The sequence below is a fragment of the Pogona vitticeps genome, chromosome 8 (assembly GCF_051106095.1).
Source record: "Pogona vitticeps strain Pit_001003342236 chromosome 8, PviZW2.1, whole genome shotgun sequence".
Lineage (NCBI taxonomy): Eukaryota > Metazoa > Chordata > Lepidosauria > Squamata > Agamidae > Pogona > Pogona vitticeps.
The window spans coordinates 15,637,022-15,650,650 of NC_135790.1; the positions used below are offsets into that span (position 1 = coordinate 15,637,022).

At 42.5% G+C, this 13,629-nt stretch overlaps 1 protein-coding gene across 10 annotated transcripts in view; it reads right to left on the reverse strand.

Annotated features, from left to right (window-relative positions):
• PKNOX2 (PBX/knotted 1 homeobox 2) overlaps window positions 1-13,629 on the reverse strand; it is a 529,964-nt gene that overhangs the window by 449,790 nt on the left and 66,545 nt on the right. The window lies entirely within an intron of this gene.

Below are 13,629 nucleotides of genomic sequence, written 5' to 3' on the forward strand. Positions count from 1 at the left end.
CACTCTAGGTATATTGAATAGCGACGAAAACGCTTTGCAGCGATTTTTGCTGCACCGATTATCGTCGCTGTGCGAGGCACCACTGTATATCGATGAAAAGTCATATGGTATTTAAATCGGTACACACATTCACTTTGGTTTAAATTAATTCAATGTATTTCTGGTAATTAAAATCAGTCTGGGAGCCTACACTTCAGTGTTGTTTCATCTTCTTATACCTCGACAGCTCCCTCCTCACTTTCCCCACCTTGCTTGTGCCTCTCCTTCACCCCTTGCCCTGTGCCTGGATCATGCCCCTTCCCATCCCCTTCCCCACAGGTTGCCCACCCACCTACCAACGGCCCGGCTGGAAAAGCTGCTCTGAGCATGGATCAGTCCATTGGTGCCTGGATCACTTGCCTTCAGCTGTGCCTCTGACGCCTGCCTTAAAGGAGCATTGATTCTGAAATTGGGGGGCCGGGAGGAGCCCTTAAGGCCGTGTAGCATTTGTGGCTTTGTCCTGCACCTCTCCGCCCACAAGCTGACAATATAGAGAGTCTGACCTGCCAATGGAGATTTGCCAGAGGAAACCACTTCCTCCTCCTTGGCAAAGTGAAAATGACCAGAGAAATTTAGGGTATCAGGAGCTTCTTCTCTTTGCCAAGGAGGAAGGCGCTTTTCCCCTCCTGCTCCTAAATTTCCCTGGTCATATCAGACGATCGATATCTCCCTTGGAAAAAACATATTAGCCAGCACACGGCTGCGGGAGGTAATCAGCGCAAAGCAACAGATACAATTAATACCGACAGAGGCATTCACATATGACAAATAAATGAAAAATAAATTGATTTTACATCCGTGTTAAAATAAACAACCCTCTGCTGACCCAGTAAAATACCTTGCTTCTGATTAAAAAAACAAAACAGAAACACCATAATTCCTGGGCAACCCCCCCCCCACACACACACAGACACACACTTTCATTTGGGGCATGTAGCCTGGATTTTTAAAATCATTTTTTAAATAAAGAAAAATCTGATTAAACAGTGGTTCGTATTGCTAGTGGAACTGAGCACTAAGCCACCAAGCCTTGCTCCACCTTCTGCTATTTACGCTTGTTCACTTGCCTTCGCAGGCTTAAAACCAGTAACAACAGCATGGGTGATCGGGGGAAACATCTCCACTTGCCTCGCGTTCTTCTAAGTAAGGAGGTAGATCAGGGCCAGAAAGAGACCAGTGAAAGGGTGGTTGCTGGTAATGACTTAGAGCAGTGGGTCCCAACCTTCTTGACACCAGAGACCGGTTTACAGCGGGAGGTGCATGCATGCACGCGGGAGGCAGGCAGGCATCTATGCATGCGGCATATGTGTGCATATGCATGCATGTGGGTGGGCAGGAGTGAGCACGTTCCTTGGGCCTTCAAAAATCTGTCTTGGTCGCCCGGTCCTTGCAAAGCCACAGACCAGTCCCGGTCCGTGGCCTGGGGATTGGGGACCCCTGACTTAGAGGGAAGGAAGAAGTACACCAAAATCATCTCAGGCAAAACATTGCCCTCTCAAATCTGAAGTTGCTGTATTAGCCGAAGAGAAGTCCTACATATTTCACATTTTTTAGAAAAACATATTAATACCAACCCATCGATAAATCAGAAGAATGAAAATAAGAGTTCATTCTTATTATTTCTTGCCACTGATCTTCGTCTATCTCCAGATCTTTCCCCCAAGTGCTTATGTAACTATTTATTTAGGAAGTCTACCCTTCCAACTAACTGCTGCGTCACGGTTTGTCTGTCCTTGTACTTTCCAAATTTCTCTTTACCTATGAAATTTTGTGACCAAAGGAACAATAGCGAACAAGAAAGAATTTAGGAAAAACAACAGCAAATACTCACATAAAAGAAGGGGGGAAAGATACAGGGTCAATTTCTAGACCACCACTCCTGAACTTGAACTGCTGGATAGGATTTAGATCTCTGGCTGCAGACCAGAGGTTGCTAGTTCAGTTCCCCGCAGTGGGTATAGGAGTTGGACTCCATGATCCATGGAGTCTTTTCCAGCTCTGTAGTTTTAAGATTATTATATTATTATTAAATAATTGGTCTTGGTGTTTCACCTTTGTCTTTTAATAGTTCACTCACTCATAATGCCAGACCAGGATTTCCATATCAAGGTGGGAAGCCAGTGCTGTAGCATGTTTGCTTGCAACTTTGCCAGTCTGTATGTGTAAGTTCCTCCAGACACACTAAGTTCTCAAAGGCTGTTTTACAGATAGGAAAAAAAAATGTTTGTGGTTTCAGCATTCTCACCAAAATCATCGATTTTACACTTTCTGATAATTGTTGTGAAACAAAATGCTTCTATCCTGCCAAATTTGCTCATTTGCCAGCCTTGAAATACATTTTGTATGCATGAAAGAAAAAACACATTTTTAAAAATGTGAGTGGCTACAAATCCATATGTGAAAAATAACTACAAACTGATATTTAAGTCAGCAGACAAAATGAGGACGAAAATGTGTTCACGCAGAAATGTGCATACTATGGAAAATGCAGATAAAAATTGTATACATTTTCATGCAGGAAGGGGGGGGGAACACCCTATTTCACAATCTGATAACAAAGGGTGAGATGCAGAAATGCAAATGAAGACTTGAGAATTTTTCCTTGTCCTTAGGCCACGGTTCCCTCTATGTTGGATGCATGCACCTCTACCTCATTCTGAGCAGCTGGCTTTCTCCTCCATGCAGTGCTTGTGTTAGGTTCCAGTTGTGACGGAACCCGGCATGCGTGTGTGTGTGTGAAGTCACATGTGCACACAGGCGCAAAGTTGCGAGAGAGAGAAGTGGAGCCCCATCCAGTGGAGCTGAAACTTCAAAGTTACAGTATCCTAGGCTATTTTAAACTAGCAAACAAAAATGGGAGTGGGGTGCAGAGTTGGACCCGCTATTCTTATTCTGGCCTATGTCAGTTTCATGTCTTCATTTGTAAATGTGTTCTCTAATTTCTCCTGTTTCTATACTAATTTATGAATGTTCTTACAGTAAGATGCATGAAAATACTTAGCTATTTAGTTTTAATGCAGATTTTATGCACATTTCCTTAAGATGCATATTTTTAAGTGTACTGAATTGCTTATATTTTGTTTTGTTTTTGAACTGAGATATTAGCACAAAATTCAGATAATTCCACATTCTGCTTTATCGTTGGGCAAACTCAGAGAACCATTTGAAGCTACACATGTTGAGGGGCAGTGCCTGGGTCCCGTGACTTTTTCCCTACAACCTCCCTAGTCCAGGCAAATAGTAAACTTGCAACTTGCTTGAATTAGGTTGCAGTACCACTGGCTATAAGAATTATAGTTAAATCAATTTCATCCTTATTTGAAATTGATTTATAAACTCCCGGGCACTTGACACATGGGAAAAATTGATTTATTTGGGCTGCAAAGCGATTTTTTTTCCAACTGGCCAGAAGGGGCTTTTTAAAATACTTCAATTCTAAATTGATTGAATTCAATGTGTTTTTGTAGATGTGAACGCTGCTGTCATTTTGATTTGTGCCTATGTGAATTTAGGACACTGCCATTTTGCCTTCTATTTTTTTTCTTTTTGAAAATGTTTATTGCTGCATCACTTCATTAATGCATTCACCAGTACAACCACCAATCCCATTCTCTTCGGCCGATGAAGGAGCCAACCGAGCAGCAGAAAACCAGTAGGTGTAGAGTGGCACAGAGTGAGCACGCCAAGACATGGAGGATGGTCCACACAAGACCATCGCCTCACAAAGCAGCTGACTGGCCCACTTACCCAGGGAGCTGCTTTACACCGCACAGTAGCTGAGCAGGCACAGAGCAGGTACACCAGGGCTCAGAGGATGGCCGGCACACTAAGAGGGCAGGAGGTCTGATAGTCAGCTGACCAGTGCTAGAAGATTCCCTCCGCTGGAAGCAATGGCACCAGGTGGCTAGTGGAGGTGCAAACACAACCTGTGGACTATTCTACCCCCAGAAAAGCAGCATCTAAGAGAGCAGTGAAGGGGCTGAGCTCCATCATCAGCTCCCTTCCTGCTCAACCCGCTAGAAGCTGTCCTCCCACTTCCCATTTTTTCATCGTTAATTGGTTAGAGTTACCTCTCTGGTATTTCCTTTGTGGGTTCTAGCAACTATTATGACACCAGGTGGTGTCTCTTAGATACTTGATTTAGTGATGTATTTTTTAAAAAAATCAAAATCTTTAAAAACAGCATGCTCCTAAAACAAAAAGGAAATGAGTTGATTCCAGTGTAGCCTCCCAAACTGGTTTTAATTAACAGAAATAAATTTAACCAATTCAAGTGAAAGTCAACATGCATAAAATTTTATGTACCATGTGACTTTACAGTGACATAAAAAAAGTTGGAACTGGAATAAACCCAAATGGGCAATGGAACTGAGCCCCCTGAGCCTGCTACAGTCAACCCTCGACTTACAAACATCCCTAGATGTGAACTTTTTGATTTACGAACGGCTCCATTGGCAAAAATTGGCATCGACTTGCGAACAGAGCTTGACCTACGAACGAGGTTGAGGCTCCGTTCACAAGTCAATGCCATTTTTTGCCGACGGAGCTGTTCGTAAATGCTCCCTACAAAAAGACAGAGAAAAAGGGCTGGAAATTCAAATTTTCCACCCTTTCTCCCTGCCTTTTTGGCTTCGGGGGTCTCAAAGGGCTTTCTCCAATGTTGGGGACCCATCATGGGAGACCTCCCTGCGGGTCCCCTTCACCGCGATCAGCACCTTTGGAGCTCTCAAAGGGCTTTCCCCCTGACATCGGAGGAAGCCCTTTGAAAGCTCCGAAGCCAAAAAGGCAGGGAGAAAGGGTGAGAAATTGGAATTCCAAGCTCTTTCCCCCTGCCTTTTTGCCTTTTGAAATGCTGGAACGGATTAATTTCATTCCCATCCATTTCAATGGGAAATTGTACTTCGACCTACAAACTTTTCGACGTATGAACGTCGTTCCAAAACAGATTAAGTTTGTAAGTTGAGGTACCACTGTACTTTATTTTACTTTAACTTTATTTTACTTGACTTGAATTGACATGTTTGCCTTCAGAGGGTCCTCTAAGGGCCAGATATGGAGGATTTCTACAGAAATCATTATTTCTATAATCATCTTCCTATCTGTCTTGGCTCTAAGGGGGTCCTGAGAGGGGCAGGGTTTCTTAAAAGCAGGCAGTAACTTGAGAAGATTACCACTAACTTCTTCCTTGGGCAGTGGTATGGGGGAGCAGTGTGGATGCAGCTCCTCGAGGGGGGGGGTGAAGGTTACCATACTCTCCTGGGTGATGGAGGTGGTGGTGTGATGGAGCAATTGTGAAAATAAAGGCAGCAGGACTGTGAAGGAGAGAGAGCCAGTGTGCCGTCCTCCACAGGGCAGAGGACTGAGGAAAACCGCAGCTGTGTAGAGGGAATATTAGTAAAATAGGCCAAGAGATAGAGGAGTGGAAAGGGTCACTAGAAGTGTGTCTGGCTGACGAGAAGGGGGAGGATCTAGACGTAATTATCTCGGAGGAGGATATAAAAGAGGAAAAGGGCTCGCAAAGTTTTAGAATTGTAACAGGCGGCGAGCAACCTGAAAGGAAAGATCAGGCTGTACAGACAGAGCTGGGCTTTTTGGGCAAGAGGGTTATTCCAAGCTGATGAAGGATTTCCCAAACCTCCAGATTGGGGGAAATTTGTTACCTGACCCGAAGGACTTCCGCGCAAAGGGAGAAGACTTAGAGCCACTAGAATGGACTGTGGTGGTGTACCCTCGCAACCAGCGTGGGGGGGGGGAGGGTGATCCGTTCCAGTCCCTCTTTACTCCAGCCACAACACGAGGGGGACTGGGCGAGACACCCATGCTGTGGGACAGTCTGTGCCATGAGGACCACCCCACTGAGGCCCATGACCGATCGGGAGCAGTTTGGACCGGCTCCTCAGTGAGAAGTGACATCAAGACGCCGGATGTTAAGGTGCGAAGTTACCGCCTTTTACCTGAGTTGAGTTTAATGGATCCTTTTGAACCTATTGAATTGAATTTGTTAAGTAATAAACAAAGCCATGTTAGATCATCTGAACGGCCTCCGACTCTCCTTCCCGCATAAACACAGGGGTCGCCCTCGGCAGAAGACGAACCTCTTCACAAGGATTTATTGTCTGAAGTACTGGGGAAATATGAGCTGTCCTCCTGCCCATTATACAAGCTCTGTAACTGTACAAATTGCTGATACAGTGGAATGTAGCCTCGTCACAGGGTGCAACAGGATTCTGGCCCTGATTTGTATCTTTATGTGTATGTGTGTGTGTGCATACACACATAGGTATGTGATGAAAACGAAAACATTATCCAAAGTGTGGAACCCAGAAGAGACTGAGAACCCCAAGGTTTGCAAATACTCGACCCCAAAAAATTCGGACAGATTGTCACCTCCCACCAAGATGGGAGGATGTGCCAATGGAACAAGTTCGGAAACAGTTCTATGGATACACAGTGTTGGCTGACTGACTTTACGAAGTGGAATGGCCTGTCTTGGATGAACACATGGGTAACTGTCAGAACCCTGAAGAGAAGCACTCCACACTGCAACATTTTGTTACAGGTACCACTGACATATTTTAAAATAATTAGGAAAGGTTCCAGCATTAGACTTTCAGATCATGCAGTGGAACAAAAGCATCTCTTTGACAGAAGTGTGGTGTCACAACAGTACAAGATAACTTACTACATTTGAAAGAGTTGCGATATCTAGAATAAAAAAAATCCTAATAAAAACATAGGGTGCTGCTTGAGCTAAGGAACATCTTCTAATGCCACCTAAAAACAGCTTTGATTAGTTTACTGGTAAAGGTTTCAGATTGTTTGCAGTTATGCAGATCAGTTAGTTATCATCTCTTTTAGAGCACCATATGACTGTTCTTTACAAATACATTGATTTCAAAGGGCCTGCCTTTCCAGACTGAGACTGTAGTACTTGGCATCTATATTCCAGGAAAAAAATCAGATGGAAGCTTTGCCCTCCTGACTGCTGAGTAATTGGCATATTTTTTGCCTTTGTACTCTCCCTGCCTCCAAAGAGATCAAAAATGTACATTCTGTGCCTTCCAAAACTTATCTTCACAACAAATTTGCAAGGTGAAAACACGAGCGGCCCAAATCATGGCTGAGGAAAGATTTATCCTCAAATCTCTCTGCTCTTAGCTAGACTCACACAGGGTCTCTAAGGGGTTGGTTACACGCACTAATACTCCTGGTTTTGCGTTGCGTTTAGCACGCTTTAAATCAGTTTTAAAATACTGTATCAGTCTACACAATGCACAGCTCAGCACAATTTATTTTGGCCAGGAAGCATGTGTGGATGGGTGTTTTGGGGTTTTGTTGTTGTTGGAAAGTATAGTTTTTAAAATTTATTTTGAATTTATTTATTTTAATATTTGAATTATTATTTTTTATTTAATTTGTTTGCTTGCCTCTGACCGAGTAGATTGTGTCTGTGGGGTTTAACAAGTATTGGATGCCAGGATCAAAGGTTTTCAGGCTGCAGGATAACCTCGGAGAGTCATTATAAAATATCAACATATACATGCTCTCATGAAGGGCATCAAATATGCAGGATACATACAAATGCATGTTGAATTCCTGTTCGGCTTCTAATTATGCATTATCTTTATTTGTCTGTAATATCAGAAGTGGTACAGGAGGGGATGAGACTTGATTTCTAAGCTGGAGATAGGAAAAAGAGCTGGAAGAGTACCTTCAGAGAAGTCCACCTCCCTGCTGATAACAGGAAATCCACTGTGACAGCATCCGAGATGGATGGCCACCCACACTCTGCTAAAAACAGCTAACAAAGGAATGTCCATGCCTATCTAAGCAATCTATTAAACCATACAGTCTACTGAAGCAGAGTCTACACTGCCTTTTAAAGAGCTAACGGTTTGAAGAAGTCTTGCTGCACCATTCAAATACCAGTAGATGCTTTCATTTGTCTCACTGCTTACATGTGCTACTTGATGAAAACTAGTTGACCCTTCTGCACATCAGAGCTGGCCCTAAGCACCTATATTAGGAAGACTGGAGGATGGAAGCAATTAAATTGCTTTTCTGGACTATAGCTCTCAGAATTCCCCCAGCTGTCCAGTATGGCTGTCCAGACTGGAGGATTCAGTGAGCTAGAATCCAACGAAGTTACTTTTCCAAGCCCTGATTAAAACCTTGTCAGTCAAGTTCTACCATGCTCTTTCTTTGCTTATTTTCCAGTGATTTTGCATTTTGTTCCAGTCAGTTTTGGGAGGGTTGCTTTAGGATGTAGTTCATTGCTGCTAGCATTTATAGTTGCTTCTTAAATTTGCTTGTTTTACTGCCTATCTTGTGCTTTTTTGTGGTTTACTGACCTGTTTTTAATTTTCTTATGATTCTTGTGATTTATTTTTTTTCCTCTTATTTATAAGCTGCTTTGGATATTTCTTGCACAAAAACAGGATTAAGGACCTCAAAACGGCTGTCTCTTCAGCAGCCATTCACTGAGTTATGTAACTTTAAGAACTGGTATCTGAATTTGCTTGTTTCCTTTTACCTCTCCTCTTCCCTGTCTTTTAGATATAGACCCTGAAGATGGAACTTGTTCTTGCCACAGGCAGCAAAAGTCTTAGGCCAGTCCAGACACTCAAGATACTGGGGGAAATGCTTTGTGTGTGTGTGTCATAAATAAATTAACCTGCTCAGGCCTGTGTCTGGATTAGAAGATACTGTAGTTATTTTTCAGGAGCCTTTGAAGTTTGCAGTACAAGCTCTTTCTTGGAAAATCCCATGTAAATTACATATATATTAGAGGAAATTACACACAAATATTAATATATCAGAAAAAGCTGCATATAAAAATAAATGCAAAATGGTGTGTGGGCTTCTTTAAAGTGCAGAAAGATTCTGGAATTGGATGCAATGGACTTAGAATTTAATACACACAAGACTGATCACAGAATGTGTAGAGCATCCAAAGGGTCATCTAGTCTAACCCTGTAAACAAGACAGGAAACAACAGTTGAAGATAAAGTCTAACCTGTACATTTCTGTCTGATACAGGGAGAATGGCCGCTGACATGTTGCAAAAAAAGGAGTGCATCACAAAAAATAGAGACCACAGATTTGTATTAACATTCCACAAAATATTTATACAAAAAGATGTGCATTCACAAATCATTATGGTAAATAAAAATACAATAATGGGAAAGACCACAACCAAATGACCCCACAGGACTGCTCAGTCTGCTGTCAAATACTGCAGTCCTAATGCAAAGGTCTGCTGGCTGTAACAGGTTTGGAAAGGGCAAAAGCTTCTTCTGCTGGACTATCTGCCCTTGTGCCAGCAGAATCATTTTATGCTGGCTCATCACTGAGATTTGCCAGCAGAAGATTCTGCCAGTAAGATGCACCAAACAGGAAAACCCAAAAAGGATCGGAGAAGGGAAAGTTGAGGGATGAGCTGAGTTATGGCACATCTAAACCTTCTCCAGCTCTCTGCGAGCACAAAGTTAGGCCAAGATGAGGATGATTCTTAGCATTCTTTGAAGTTGACACGGAAGCAGCAGCACGTGCAAAATGCAGCAGCCAGGCTGGTTCCAGGCGTGCTGAAATATGACCATATTTCCCTGATCCTGGCATGCCTGCATTGGCTTCCTGTTTGCTTCCATGCCAAATGCAAAATGTTGACACTGACCTACAAAGCCCTTAGGAGTTTAGGACCTTGACAGCTGCTGAAGCATCTCTCCTTAAGATCTTATACCGTGCCACCCGTTCTTCCTAGGTATCCTTGCTGTAGGTGGCCACCCTAAGAAAAACAACAGTTAGGAACCAGCCCTTCTTGGTGGTGGCCCCAAAGCGATGCAATGCCTTGCCTCCCTCACTCCTTTCCTTTAGAAAGCTTGTGAATCTGTGCTCTTTAAAGGGGCCTTTGAGAACATTCTCCCCCTGTGGGAGGCCTTCTGAGTTGCTGTTTAAATTTTTCAGTCCTATGTGTTACAGTAGGGTCTTGACTTAAGAATGGCTCGAGTTAAGAACATTTTGACTTAAGAACCGCTCTCATAGGAAAATATTGACTTGACTTACATACTTAGATTTGAGTTAAGAACTGAAAAAAACCCACGTGGGAGGCAGGGAAAGTGCAAAATGTGAACTTTCAGTTAACTGTTGGCCAGTGAAAAGGGTGCCTGTCTGCTTCCTCACTCCTTCCAGTGTTTAGAGAGTGGATTGGGAGACAGTCTTCAGACTGCCTGGTACTTGTACTGCCTGGACTGTATTCTCCCTGCCTTCCCTGAAGCTTTCTTGACCTAAGGAAAAAAGAAACAAAATATCCCCCTCCAGTGGTTGAAGGCGGAATAGCAGCTTCCCATTAGTTTCTATGGACGGAAAAGAGCAGATACGGATCAAATGGTTTTCAATGCATTCCTATGGGAAATGCAGATTTGACCTGAGAACTTTTTGACTTGAGAACCGCCTTCCAATACGGATTAAGTTCTCAAGTCAAGACCCCACTGTATTTTTTATAGCTGTCGCCATCGTGGTTCATTGTGGGAATTGCTTGTTATTTTTCACAGGTGGGTTGGTGGTGGAGGAGTTGTTTGACTCATTGTGAACCACCCAGGGGAGTGGCTTGCCACTAGATGGGCAGTACATAAATATAACTAATAAACCAACCTAGGCAATTCAGTGCAGCTTCAGCTGCCTTCTTCTTCTTCTTCTTCTTCTTCTTCTTCTTCTTCTTCTTCTTCTTCTTCTTCTTCTTATTATTATTATTATTATTATTATTATTATTATTATTATTATTATTATTATTATTATTATTATCATCTCAGCTGTTCCTCACTCATCTTGGCTAATGCAGATGGCACCTTATGGAGCTGAGTCATTGATGGGCAACCTGAAGCCCTCTGCTCTCCCTTCTGAAGGCTCTTTCTCAGACTCAGAACAAACAACTCTTCAAATAATGGACTTTCCTTTGTAAAGAAGGGCACGTGAGTACACATACCAATACCACATCTGTCTCATGTCTGGGCTCTTAACACAAAATGTCAGCATCCTCAGTAGCACAATGCACACATCAATCTTTATTCATTAATTCATTCATTTAAAAAATAGTACTTATATAATTTTCTTTGGGAAAGATCACAAGAAGTAATTAAAAATCCATTCAATCTAACAGGCAAAGAGAGGGGTAAATCAGGCCCCTCATACGTACCACAACTGTTTTAAAACCCTAAGAAAAACACGCATTTATTACATAAGATCTCATCCTCTTTTTTTCCCCTTGCACTAAACTAATTAATTAAATTAATACAAAGACTGTCTTGTTGAGAGCTCCAGTCTTGTGCCATTTTGCTTTCTTTTTAAGCTAGCCAGGCAAACAGGAAACAAAGGGTTTAATTCTGTCTAGTTTCATGAAGGGTGCTGTATGTCTTGGCCAGGTGCTGGAACTTAGCCAGTTTCTTGAACCAGCAGCAATGAGGCTGTCAGACCGGCCTCCACCACTCCCCACAAATTAAAAAATAAATATATCTAAGCCAGTGTTCACATAACATGCAATCAGCAAGTGAAGGCAGTCTGCAAACCAGCTTCAAATACCAGCACAGCAGGGAACTGGCAAAGCAGATGCAGAGAAATATCAGAGAGCATTTGAAGACAAACAAACAGAGGCAAAAAGCAATACACTGGGTAAGGGAAGGGTGTCGATTCTGCACCCCACACTAATCCTGGATCAAAATGGTATCTGCCACTTACTCAATGACACATCGCATTTGCTAAAGCACAAGCATTTGCAGAACAACACCTCCGATTATTAAACACTAGGCCGGGTGCCCTAATTTGCTTTCCTTCAGGAAGATCTACGCTTAAGCCTGCCTGACCCAAAAAAAACAGAGGGGAAAAGAAAGAAAGAATAGAACCACTTCCTTAAAATCTCTGGCTTTCTGAACTGCAGTGCAACAGAATGACAGAATAAATGTTTGTTTCAAATTCTGTACAGTAACTTTCTGAGATCTTGGCGCTTCACCCAAGTCGCTTGACAAACAAGACAAGAGTCCGTGGATGTGGGATAGAAGCTGTATCACAACTGCAGACAAAAACTGAGGAACATTTGGATGAATTATCTAAAATATGTAAACGTACTTGCCACTGAGGCAGATCTATCGCAATTGCTTCCGAACTTGGGGCCTCAGACATTCCTGGACTATATCAAGAAGCTACAATAAATGTATAGCCAATGGTCAGAGGTTTGGGAATTGTAGTCCAAAAACTCTTGGAGCACCAATTCTGGAAATTGTTGGAATCAATTTGCTTATCTTAAAGTTGGTTTTGTCATAGTTTTATTATACATACCGTAATGAAGAGAGATTAGCATGGCTACGTGTTTGAAAATTCCCCCTTTAAGCTCTGGTGATCGGCTCTGAAGGTACTGTACGAGCCTTTTCAGAGCTTGCCTTTGTGCTTTTTGATTTCCTAGCCTTTTAATTTAAATGAAAATGTTAACATTTTTATATCTTGAGCACTATTGTTCTGGATTTCTATTGTCATTTTGATTCCATATTTTTAAGCTTATGAAATTTAAAGCAATTAATCTTGCTTTGATCTTATTGCTAATGGGCAAAATAAAAATGCTGTCAACAAATAAAGAATACATTTGCAAGAAAAATAACGTTCTAAATCTAGGCTTTTTGGAGGGGGAAAAAACGTCTTGTAGGGTCTGTCCAACAGAGGTGCAAACAAGAGAGCACAAAAAGTGTTTAATAACAGGAATGGGGACTTGCAAATCACGCGTCATGAGGCACGGTCAAGTCTGCACTGGCAACTTGGCTCGGATTCACCTCAGCGATTTTTGGGGAGACTTCAGTTCAACTCATGACTCAGACCCATTTGTCTGAGTTATGTTGTCAAATCCCTATGGGCCTGCTGCCTCGTCCGCCCCGCTGTTGGCCTACCTGCCACGGCTGCCTCCATCTTCAAAGGCAGCAGGCCGGCCTTCTCTTCCAGGGAAGGGCCTCCCACATAAAGATTCAGGCAGCAGGCCTGCTGTCTCTGTGCATGTGCGGGCCCATCAGCTGGGCGGCACATGCACACTCCAAGTCTTTGCGTCAGAGTCCCCAGTCCCTAGCCTCGGGGAGCCAAGCAAAGGGACTCAGACTCGAAGCTTGGGATTTGAGCCTGAAGACTCAGATTTAGAACACAGGCCTCAAAACTCGGACTCAGACTTGGGACTGAGGTTCCAAGACTTGCCAACACCCCTATTAATTAAAGAATAATGCTACATATTTCATTATACATAGATACTTACCCTCCTCTTCTTCTCATGACAAGCTGGAAACACTGGTCTACCCCAAGTTACTTTGCGTCCTGAGGAAGATCAATAAGTACTGTACCCTGAACACCCACAAGTCGCTATTTATTTAAATTATTTATAGAAAATATTTATAGCCTGCCTATGAAACAAGAACTCCAGGTGGGCCACAGAGCCATAAAAACCAATTTAAAAACCTAAAATCTTTAAGCAATTTAAAATTAAATCATTTAATAACATATAAAATTAAAATATTTTAAAATGCAATTTTAAAATTAAAACATTAAGACGTTAAAACCATTGCGTTA